The 11,705-nt window shown below is 35.6% G+C and overlaps 1 pseudogene; it reads left to right on the top strand.

Annotated features, from left to right (window-relative positions):
• The first annotated feature begins 780 nt into the window (after window positions 1–780).
• On the top strand, window positions 781–7,479 carry LOC149141418 (uncharacterized; annotated as a pseudogene).
• Window positions 7,480–11,705: the final 4,226 nt, after the last annotated feature.

Here is an 11,705-nt window from a genome sequence, read left to right as displayed (position 1 = left end):
AATTATATTTATCCCCACGTAAATAGATATTCGTAACTACGTTCAGTTACTCAATGTAATTGCATTCATTCACGCACCAAATTCATACATAACATATCAAGATGCATCAACAAAACAAAGACACAGAAATTGCAGAATATCTCTTTATTAATATCTACCAAGTGGTTACAACTTTTGTCCACCCTGCGCACATAGCTGCAGGGGTTTGCGCACTCAGTTGCGGACTTCTACCCTAGGCCTCTACACACTCAGCTGCAGAGCCTCTACCTATGCTACAACCGAATACTTAGACTTCTTGCTCTAAAGATATGATTCTATTACATCATTTATCATTGTCTGTCTCCTTTAAATTACTTAGAGCTTAGCTCTTTTTATAAAATCCCATGATCGAGGACCATGGGTAGTTCTCTTACAGCCGACTTTACTTTTACAAAACTAAGGATGGACTACTCTTTATGACACATAACACCTTCGCATTCCGTGACCACAAATTGCGAAGTCTTTACAATAATATTAAAAAAATTGACTTAAACATGGGCTTTTAGCCCCAAAACTGCCCTTAGAGGATCTCGTTCCCAACACCAAGAAACTTGGATTGATACCATCCGTTCCACCCTATGCATGGAGATCAATGGCTCTCGCGATATAGCTATGCGGAATGTGGAATGTGGAGTAGTAAATGATTTTCATCCCATGGATAAGATTGAAAAATAAAAAGCTAATTATTAGTTTACTATATGGTATGGTGCTTACTATTGCCCATCTTTACTCGTGGTTGTGATGAAGCTAAGAGGAGGAGGAGGAGGAGCTAGCCATTTCGTCATGGAACAATTTATTCCTGAGAAGGCTATCATCCTTGATTCATCCATATCTTCGATGAAAAAAAAATTGCAGTAGTAATGGAGGGAAATTTGAGTTGATCCATAATAAAGAAGAGGGAAGATGCCCCCCCATCTATGTTGATCCTTCATTTTTTTTCACTCCTCTAGTTACTTCATTACCTCCACAGCAGCAGGAAGGCCAGATGGTAACATCACTGACAGTGGATATGGATAGCTCATGTTCTTGTAAACCAAATGAAGTTGATGCAATGAGAGAAAAAATTATAGCTCATGTACAATATCCTCGCTTAGTCACAACTTACATAGACTATCAAAAGGTAAAGCAGATCTATGAGGGATAATATCTTTAATAATTTATGTAGACGAAACATTAGTGAACAATTTTTTCAAGATTTAGATCTCCACTTTTGTGATCATTAGCTGAATGTGTTTAAGTAAAATCTAGACGAGCATGTGCCTTATGGACCACTCATGACTACACTACTAACCTTGAACAAAACCTGTATTATAATTTTACAATGCCACCTCTCATTCGCAATATATTTTTTCATACTTTTCTCTGTGTTTCCAATGAAATTATGTAGTTCCATAGCAGAAAGAAGGTATTCTATAATTTATTTTGTTTGTTTTCAGGTAGGTTCCCCCCGCGGAGGTAGTTTCAGAGTTGGATGATCTAAGTTAGAAATTCCAAACTCAACACTATGTACCTACAATAAGTATCGGAGCGAACACAAAACTGGATCAATTCATGGTGATTTTATTAAATTTGGATTGCCTTCTCAGACCTAGTTTAAGTGTTTTCCAATTCTTAAAAGAGCCACTCAACCAAATACCAAAATCGGCAACACCGAGTGCATGAAATCAAGAAACCTGAGCTTGTAAGACAACAAATCCACTATTTTTTTAATCTTTGAATTTAGTGTCCACAACCCATTTCTGGTTGTGATCCCGTAGTATAATGTCCCATCTGATGCCTTGTATATGTCGATGAATGGAGCATGAAATCCTACAGACAACTAAAAGAAAGGTGGTCAAATATTTATTGGTAGTGTAGCAATTGCCTCTGTCAGTGAAAGTGGGCAATAGAACTTGGAACACAAGCACTGTGGTGTAGGAAGTAGTTTGATGAGATTAAAAGAGCTTGAAATTACCTTGTCGAGAAGAGTCTCTAATGTCCTTCACACTCTGCATAAGTCCTCCCCAAGAAACATGGATTAATACCATCGGTTCCACCCTATGCATGGATATCAATGGATCTCGTGATATAGCTCTGCAAAATGCAGAATGAGGAGTTTTCGGTCTACACAATGAACTTCCTCCGCACTCCAAATAGAGCATCACTTAATGGATATTTGTTTAGCCTCCTCCCCCCCGTCACCTATGTAAAGGACCAGCAACCTCATCAGTTCTGGAATCATTAGGCTGAGTATTAGCATAATAGTGTCAATGTTAGAGCACTCACTAAAGGAATGACTACTCACAAAAATAGCTTTTTTATTTTAAAATTATTTGTCAAGCAATGAAAAATACTAAAAGTAAAATTCCCTCCACTAGGGGAATTATGTCACATCAAGGCTCACTCAACTAATGGAAAATTAAAAATAAGATTTCCAGAAATTAGAAAATTATTTTTGAATTTATAGAAAAATAGAAATATTCAGCATTTTCTGAAAACTTTGGTTAAAATTGCAAAAACTCAGTAAAAATAATGGAATAATAATGTGTACATCTTCACCTTCCACACAAATGGTGGGGGCTAGTGAAGTTGTGTACTTGTGTACAAATTTACATATTTATCCCCTAATATGTCCACAAAGTTTACACTTTCATCTCATACCATGTAAAAATTCACACCTTCACTTTAGTGAAAATACCTATTGGTTACCTATGAGACATAGAATAGTCAGTAATAAGGTGATTTGTTAAGACATTCCTTATGTGAAGTTCATCAGTACGAAACCCCATGGATACAAAAAAATCCAACCATGTTAAGGGTTGGTGTGGGTCAGGTTTAGTGAGATCCTCTGGTGTTTTTGATGGATTAGATACCCTTGGGTTCTAGTTTCTTAGCCAAAGGTTAGTCCCACAAGTCACGAACAAACTAGTTATATATATATATATATATATATATATATATATATATATATATATATATATATATATATATATATATACAACAATATTAAATTATTAATTTAGTAGTACTCATCTCAATCACCAAATTACAACTCAAAAAAAATGAAAATTTCATCCTTCACCTCTACAAAAGTTTAAACATTATCATCCTCACTATGTACAAGTCCACATCTTCACTCCCACATACTAGTGAAAATTTGATATTAAAAAATAACCTAATGACATCCATCTCAATAATAAAACAGCGATGCAACAAACCATTTACATATGATGTTGATTTTAATTTTAAACCCCTTTGCTCTTTATATTTTACAAAAAGGGAGATGATGGGTGAAAGTGTGTAATTGTGTACAAATTTACACCTTCATCCTCCCCAATGTGCACAAGCTTACATCTTTACCTCCCACCACACATAAATCAACATGTTCACTTCCATAAAAGTTGACATTGGTTAAATTTGATATTAAATTATTTACTTAATAACACACATTTTAACGATTAAGCCACAAACAACAAGCTTTACACTTTCATACCCCACCATGTGCATAAATCTACACCTTCATCCTTGCTATCTATTGATCCACAACTACACTCTTGCAATGATCTAGAATGGATTATTATATAATTTTTCATATATCATTGTACTTTTTAGGTCAAAAAATTGGAGGAATTTGCTTGTAAGGCCCAATTTAAGGGAAGGTCCTAATTTGATGATATCCGATATGGAACCTTATAGAGCCTATTTGAGACATCAAATGGCACTTCTATGGGTCAAAACTTTTTGAGCATAGCTCCTACTCCCTTAGCAATAATCCACACATTGAAAGAGTTCCAATGATGAAAATATCACCTCAATTGAAGTGCATATGTGAAGTTATGCATCTATCAAGTTGACCTCCCTTGTTAACCACCATGGTACCAAGTGGATTCCATGTCATCCCCCATTGCATACACGTGGGGTCGGTCACATGTGGACTTTTAAGAATATTCTAGAAACCCTAAGACTAATTGATGTTAGAGGCATGAAAAAACCCTAACCCTAACCCTGGATAACTAAAAGGTTATGTTAAATATTGGGCCATTAGAAAGAGAAGGTATTCCATTCTTTTAGTATTATTATTGTTTTATAGGTGAGTAGAGCATCTATGAGTGGCTTATGTTTAATAATGTTGTCATTGATGTCAAAGCTAGGGGCATACCCAAAGGCGGGGGCACGACCTAGAGGGGAAGCTAAGGGGAGACCCAAAGGTGGAAGCACTAGCTAAAGTATGAAAAGAAGAAAAGGTGGAAACCTTAAAGAATCCTCAAAATTGGTCCAAGGCGGGAGCTCATTCGGGTGTGGAAAGAAGAAACAGGGGAAAAGATAAAAATTGATCTAAGGTGGAGCACAAGGAAAAGACCTCAAATTTCATTATAACATGGAAAGCCCAACAAATCCAATGTTTTTGTACCTTCGCCTTAGTTAATGGATAAACATTTCGTTCTCAACTATCAATCCGTCTACCATACCCTTGGCATACCAGAGATTTTACAATGCATGAGCTCGTGAGATTTTCCAATATTCTGGTATATTGGAGCCCCTAGTCAAGCCCTTGGCCATAGAGGTGCTAAGGCATAGCACCTAAGTGCTAAGCCCCTCCTTGGCATCAAGGAAAATTTTAGGGGCTAATATTTGCCCATGGGCTAATTTTCTATACCTTTTCCAAAAAAAAGATTCGTTAATTTCCATTTTTTTTTTTAAATGATTCGCCCAAATTTTATAGAATGAAATTATTTTACCCTAAAAATCGCCAAAAAATTATATATAGACTATATAAAATATTATAAATTTGAATATTTTTACAAAAATATCTCCAAACATTTTATAGATTTCATATTATGGACTAGTGGGATTCGCCAAGGTTTCTAAACTTTAAGATAAATTTCTATCCTTAAAATTTTCCCTGCTTGGCATATCAACATATTGACATTTTACAAAGGCAGAGTTCACGAGATTCACCAATATCCTAGTATAGAGTAGCTCCTAGTCATACCCCTTGTCATATGGAACTAATGTATAGCAAATGAGGGCCCAAGCCCTCGACATATCAACATATTAGAAAGTGCTTTAGTTCTTGTGATTTTCCCCATATTTGACATATACAACCCCTAGTCACAATTTCGGTCACGTGTGCTAAGGTGTGGCACCCGAAGGCTAAGAGCCCTTAGCATATTGACATATCATTATTATAGAAAAAAGTGAAGGTTTTGGATTTTTTCCAATACCTCAGTATACTCTACTCCCAATCATGCTCTTGGTCGTGAAGATCCTAGTTATATCACTAAGGACTTAGTTCCCTCGGCTTATCGACAACCAAAGGTTTCTAAGGAGCGCTTGTGTTGAAACCAACCAATATCTCAATATGATTTAGCAAAGCCTTCTGTTATAGCCAATGATCGCAGGGTGCTTAAAATTTAGCACCTAGAGCTAAAGGCCCTCGAAAATGTCATTTTCAAATGTTAAATTATTTCAAGTTTTTTCTCGGTCTCCTGATAACAAGTGAAATTTGGAGTTTTGGGACCTCAAATGCCCCATGCCGCAATATGAGTTAAAGTGAGTATTGACAAGGAAATTTGAGGTTTAGCTCTCATCCGCTCGATAACATTGATTCTCTGATATACTAATATAAAAGCTCTTAGGCTCCATGATTGGATATATGATGTCGAAAGTATATGCATAAGCACTAAAGTGAAAAGGTTAGATTGAAGAGAGCTCTAATATACTAAATTATAATAAAGTCACTGAGCTAGAATAATAATCACTTGGGCACAAGACATAGTTATATGACAGAAATAACTTATAAAGGAACTAGTGTGGTAGTTCTGCTTAAGATGTGGCATAAATCGCTCAGCTCGATAATTGTCAAGTTTGAAAGGTTGGGCTAAAGGAAGCACCAAAATAAAATATGAATTACGTTTTTAAAGTGTAGATTTGATTAGTGGGTTGGAAGAAGCACAATATATGAAAGTATTACATTGGTAAAAGGAATGTTGATGGGATGAGTGATAAAAGAATGTTAGAGAACAAAGTCTGCAACTTCAGGGGTCGGGATTTTAAGGAAGCACTAGATTCTAAGCAAAGATTTGATGAGGTAACCGCAAAAATTCAAAAAGGAAGAGTCTACCAAAGAAGAAAGCATTACATAGAAAAGAAGAAAGCATTACATAGAAAAGATCTAATAATGTGATTACCAAAACTCATAAAGAATAATGGACCAAAGAAGAAAATAATTACATATCAAAGATCACGGGGGATTGGTTTCTTATGTAAGTTGGTCCCTACAAAGCAGTGAGTGGGATTGGTGTATCATATAGGTTGGTGTCTACAAAGCATTAGAGGGGATTGGTGTCTCCTGTGGGCTAGCGCTTTCAAATAAGAAAGAGTTAGTGCCTTCTATAAGTTGGTTCCTACGAAAATTGTAAAAATAAATTAATCCTTACCCAAAAAAAAAGTTTATAGGGTTTCTATATATATCCTATGTTTTATGTAAGATATACATTTCCTTTTGTTTAACTGCTCAATCTTCTAAGTTTGCTGACGAGGTTACTTTACTAGCCTCCCTTGCTACACCCCATATTTGAGATTAATACCCCATCATTTCCATACCATAATTACTATTAGTTTCTGCCATTCTTGAGGCTCGTCATACCATAATTACTATTAGTTTCTGCCATTCTTGAGGCTCGTCATTTATCCCCAGAAGTCCACAAACCCCGTAGATGACAAATCCGAAACTGCACCGAAATTGGAAGCTTTTCTGTTCACATTCCTGCCTTTGAACGGAAGGCACGGAATTCACTTCTCATGTCCTCCGAAGAAATTTTCCTCAGAAATTTTCTCATGTCCTTCGAAGAAATTTTCCTTGGAAATTTCTAAAATCTCTGAGATTGCAGTAAGGTTGAGATCCAGGCTCCAATTTGTCATCGGTACAACCAAAATCGAAATTTGCGCAATTGAGGTCAAGGCAAAACTGAGTAGGAGCTCCCAGGTGAGGATGACCCCAGGCACACTCTGGATTCTGCTCCCATTTGTTGACACAGCAATTTCCAGCAGAAACTAGATGGTTTTGTCCCATTCCTTAAGCTAGAAATGGCAGAAGATCCAACTGAATTCAACCTCCGACAGGGAGCAGCAATTTCTTGATCGACAATGGACTTATCCCAAATGCAACCAATATGGAGCTTTCTCACGCTGCCGCATATTGGTTCAAGGGCTCTTAAAGTGGCAGCAGTATCCAGATATTTACAACATGAAACCCTGACCTCTACAAGAGTTTTACTAAGTCAACTAGTACAAAAGTTAAGACCCACCTCAGTGATCTGCCTACATCCCTGTAACTCTAATTTACCCAAACGAATGCAGGTAGCTGCAATGGCTGCGAACCCTGACCTCTACAAATGGCAAGCAACTCCTCGAGGTTCCTACATGCCCCTGATATGGCTGCAAGCTCCTGGGCCCTGAAACCGTCCGCAGAAAGCTTGAGCAAGTTGTGGCTTGACAAATTGGCCGAAACATGTGGTTCGTCCTGCAAAGGGAAGCGATATGTCCTCGGTCCAACAATAGAACTGAGTGAGATCCAGGCTCTTCAACGCTGTGCAAGTTTGCATCAGGAGATTAAGCTGCAGACTCAGGATCCGTGGCACGACTGTGCTCTTTCACCAATTTCCATTCTCTGCCTCTCATTCTCCTCCCTCTTCCCCTGCCCTTTCTCCATCATCATCACCATATTCAATCTTAGCAATTCCCCGGTCCCTTCTCCATCATCATCACCATCTTCAATCTCAGCAATTCCCCTGCCCCTGCCCTTTCACCAGTGGCACAAGAGCCAGCCCCTATCCATGCCTTTAATTTTCATCGAGAAGGAAGATGAGGTCACGAGGGTATCAATATCCGCTTAGCAAGCATCCCCAGTGGGATCCATCTTTCTCCACCATTCTCGTCGTTTCCTCTCCTCTCCTGCCGCAACTCTACGGCTGCTCCTTTCCACCTGTAAGTTCAGCCACAAAAATATCCCTCCCGTCCCCTTCTATTCTTATTAACATTTGTTTTTCAAGAATTCAATGTTACACTGCTTAACTTTTTTCATTTTTCTTACAGCTGTGATTTACATCTTGTGCACATTGATGGATGGATAAGTTTACCTTATGTGTCACTGTGAAGTACATGGTTTTTCAAGAATTCAATGTTACACTGCTTAACTTTTTTCATTTTTCTTACAGCTGTGATTTACATCTTGTGCACATTGATGGATGGATAAGTTTACCTTATGTGTCACTGTAAAGTACATGGTTTACAGGCTGGTTGTGAAAGGATGACCCATTTCAAAAATGTATATATTATTATTAAAAATTATATAAATATGATATTTTTTTATAATTTGATTGTAAAACTAGTATTGAAGATTGTCATCATTGATGATGAATGCAAGGTGACTTATTGTTATTATTCAAAATAACCATATTATCTAGAATCACTAGATGGTGGTCATAAAAGATAGATATTTACTCTTCTCATATGCTTCTAGGTCATTAACCCATTTCCTTAAATCCCAAAAGTATGAATTCTTACCCAACTAAAAACAATTTTAAATCATACTCCAAAACCATTAAACTTTGATTCCTTATTAGGTATAACTTTACATAAAAATAAATATAAATTAAATAATTTAAATTATTAATATAATTATATCTATCTTAATTATCAAATTATAATTTAATAAATTTTACAATTTCATGTTTCACATACACACAAATTTACATTTCCATTTCCACTTTATACATATTTACATCATAATTCTCTACACTAATTAAAATTTGATATTAAACTATTAATCTAGTAACATTTATTTCAACAATTAGATAAGTCATTTACATTTCCATTTCCACTTTATACATATTTACATCATAATTCTCTATACTAATTAAAATTTCATATTAAACTATTAATTTAATAACATTTATTTCAACAATTAGATAAGTGATTGATTTTAATTGTAAATCTTTTTATTATTTAATTTATACAATTAAACTATATCACTCCCAATCATATATATTTTGCTTAGTTTAAATTGTATTTTTCTTTTCTTTTTACTTTTGCACTTTATATTGAGTTTATATATATATATATATATATATATATATAAAATATGATATGATATGATATGATGTTGATTTGAATTGCAAATATTTTTGTTCTTTTAACTTCTACAAGAAGAATAGTAGGTGAAGGTATTGGTTTATGTACAAGTTTATATCTTCACACCCTACACACCATATGCATAATACACACCATGTGCACAAGTCATTTTCATCCTTTACCATCCATAAATTTACATCTATATATCTTTGATAAATTTTATATTAATTTATTAACATAATAATACTAATTTTAATCATTAAATTACATTATAATAAATTTTACACTTTCATCTATTCTCATATGTGAAAATGTACACTTCCATTTTTTTATATACAAATTTACACTTTCACTCCATAAATACTCATTAAAATTTAATACTAAATTATCATCATACTGTCAAGGATGGTATCAGGATCTATCAAGATCTAGAAGTCTGAAGATCTTGAAGATACATACACATACCTTTTATGAAAAATGTAACACCCTCCTCCCACCTCTACCTAAGCAACCGGCCAGTCGGGGTAAACATGCGACGAGAGACCACTATGATATGATTTGACCTCCTAAGTCACGTTAAGGGAGTGGCACCGACGGAAACACACCATACAGACCTTCAACATTAGCGTTAGGACCCTCAAGAACCAATCCAACACTTCAGGCAGCTTGCCCTTGGGTCCCACTGAACTTAAAGTGAAAACATTATTAAAATGCCTAGTTAAATCGATGTAATTATGCATTATTTTGATTTATCACTTTCAGTTTCTCCAACTTTAATTTGTGTTCACATATAATGATACCTCTATTCATAATACCTTTATGAATAGACCTACAAAGGTATCTTATTCAATCAAGTACACCAAGAAATAAGCGCTTCAAGCTTTCAACAATGTAAGATAACTTGGCCCACTTTCCAACTTCACTCTTGTCCAACCTTCCATTTAAGCAATTGAAATTCTATTTCATGAACCATTGCTTTCAAGTTATCTTGCTTTATCCACCTTTTCAACCAAATTCACATTTTCCCCTATTGACATGACAATTCTGGCCTATGTTAACCAATTAAAAAAACTTTTTAAAATTACTATCAACCACATTATCTTGGCATGCTGCATCCTTACTATTATTAAGACCTTACAATTTATTCATAATACCTTTATGAATAGACTTACAAAGGTATCTTATTCAATCAAGTACACCAAGAAATAAGCGCTTCATGCTTTCAACAATGTAAGATAACTTGGCCCACTTTCCAACTTCACTCTTCTCCAACCTTCCATTTAAGCAATTGAAATTCTATTTCATGAACTATTGCTTTCAAGTTATCTTGCTTTATCCACCTTTTCAACCAAATTCACATTTTCTCCTATTGAAATGACAATGGGCTATACAATTCTAGCACATGTTAACCAATTAAAAAAACTTTTTAAAATTACTATCAACTACATTATCTTGGCACGCTGCATCCTTACTATTATTAAGACCTTACAATTTGTGGTTATATTCAAATATCTAATAATCTTCTTGGCACACTGTATCCTTGCTATTATTAGGACCTTACAATTTGTGACTATATTCAAATATCTCATATTCTTCACCAAGACTATAGGATAAAGCCTCTCCATGCAAAAGATAGTTTATTCATATGTATTTTGAATCCCAAAACCAATAAATTGTTAGCCACATGATAAAAAATGGTCGGGTGGTATTGGAACATGAGGGTAAAATAAAACACATACATCTCTTAGTCTCAAAATGAATGGCAGTCCTCAGATTAGAGGACAAATGGATGGTTCGATTGTACATGTCCATGGTCAGATGGAATGCATGGTGTATAGGTTTTAGGTTTAGGGTTCGACTTAGAATCTCTATCAACAAATGCTCATTCTCCAAGTTCTGTGGTTACTGCAAGTGATACAAGCACCCATGGTGGCTGCTGAGTTCCTCGGCGTGCTACTGAGAAAGTGTTCCCTGCATTTGATTCTTCAATGCGACTGACAACTCAAGAGCTTGTGGTGCAAGATTAGAATGGCAATGTATGGACATTTCAACATATCTATCATGGTCAGCCAAAGAGGCATTTTATAACAACAAGATGGACTGTAATTGTCAATGCAAAGAGACTTGCTGCTGGTGATTTTGTTGCCTCTCTATAAGGGAGGAGAAGTCACAACTATTTCATGGTATCAGAAATGCAAATCAACAGCAATCAGGTTTCAATCGGCATGCACTTCCCAATGATTTTTTAAACAGAGGAGTCCAGACTATGCAGGTATATAGGTACAATGGTAGGAATTAGTCCTCTTGATCCAATGTGATGGCCAAAGTTATAGTGGTGTAATCTCTAGGTCAGATGGGAGGTGCAACAATGGGCATGATCTACCTTTACTATTTATTGTTTAATTTCCTCAGATATATAAGCCACATCAATGTGGAAGTCATGCCCAAGACAATCTTTCATTGCCTACTTCCTCCCAAATATCTAATATATAATCCCTCGTATCATACTCTGCAGCAAAATGGACAGCGATTTTTGTCATTTTATGCCCCTT

The sequence above is a fragment of the Pinus tabuliformis genome, chromosome X, assembly GCF_031772625.1.
Source record: "Pinus tabuliformis cultivar Carrire ecotype Pingquan chromosome X, CPIR1, whole genome shotgun sequence".
NCBI classification, from domain to species: Eukaryota; Viridiplantae; Streptophyta; class Pinopsida; order Pinales; family Pinaceae; genus Pinus; species Pinus tabuliformis.
This window is presented reverse-complemented; position numbering and strand designations above follow the sequence as displayed.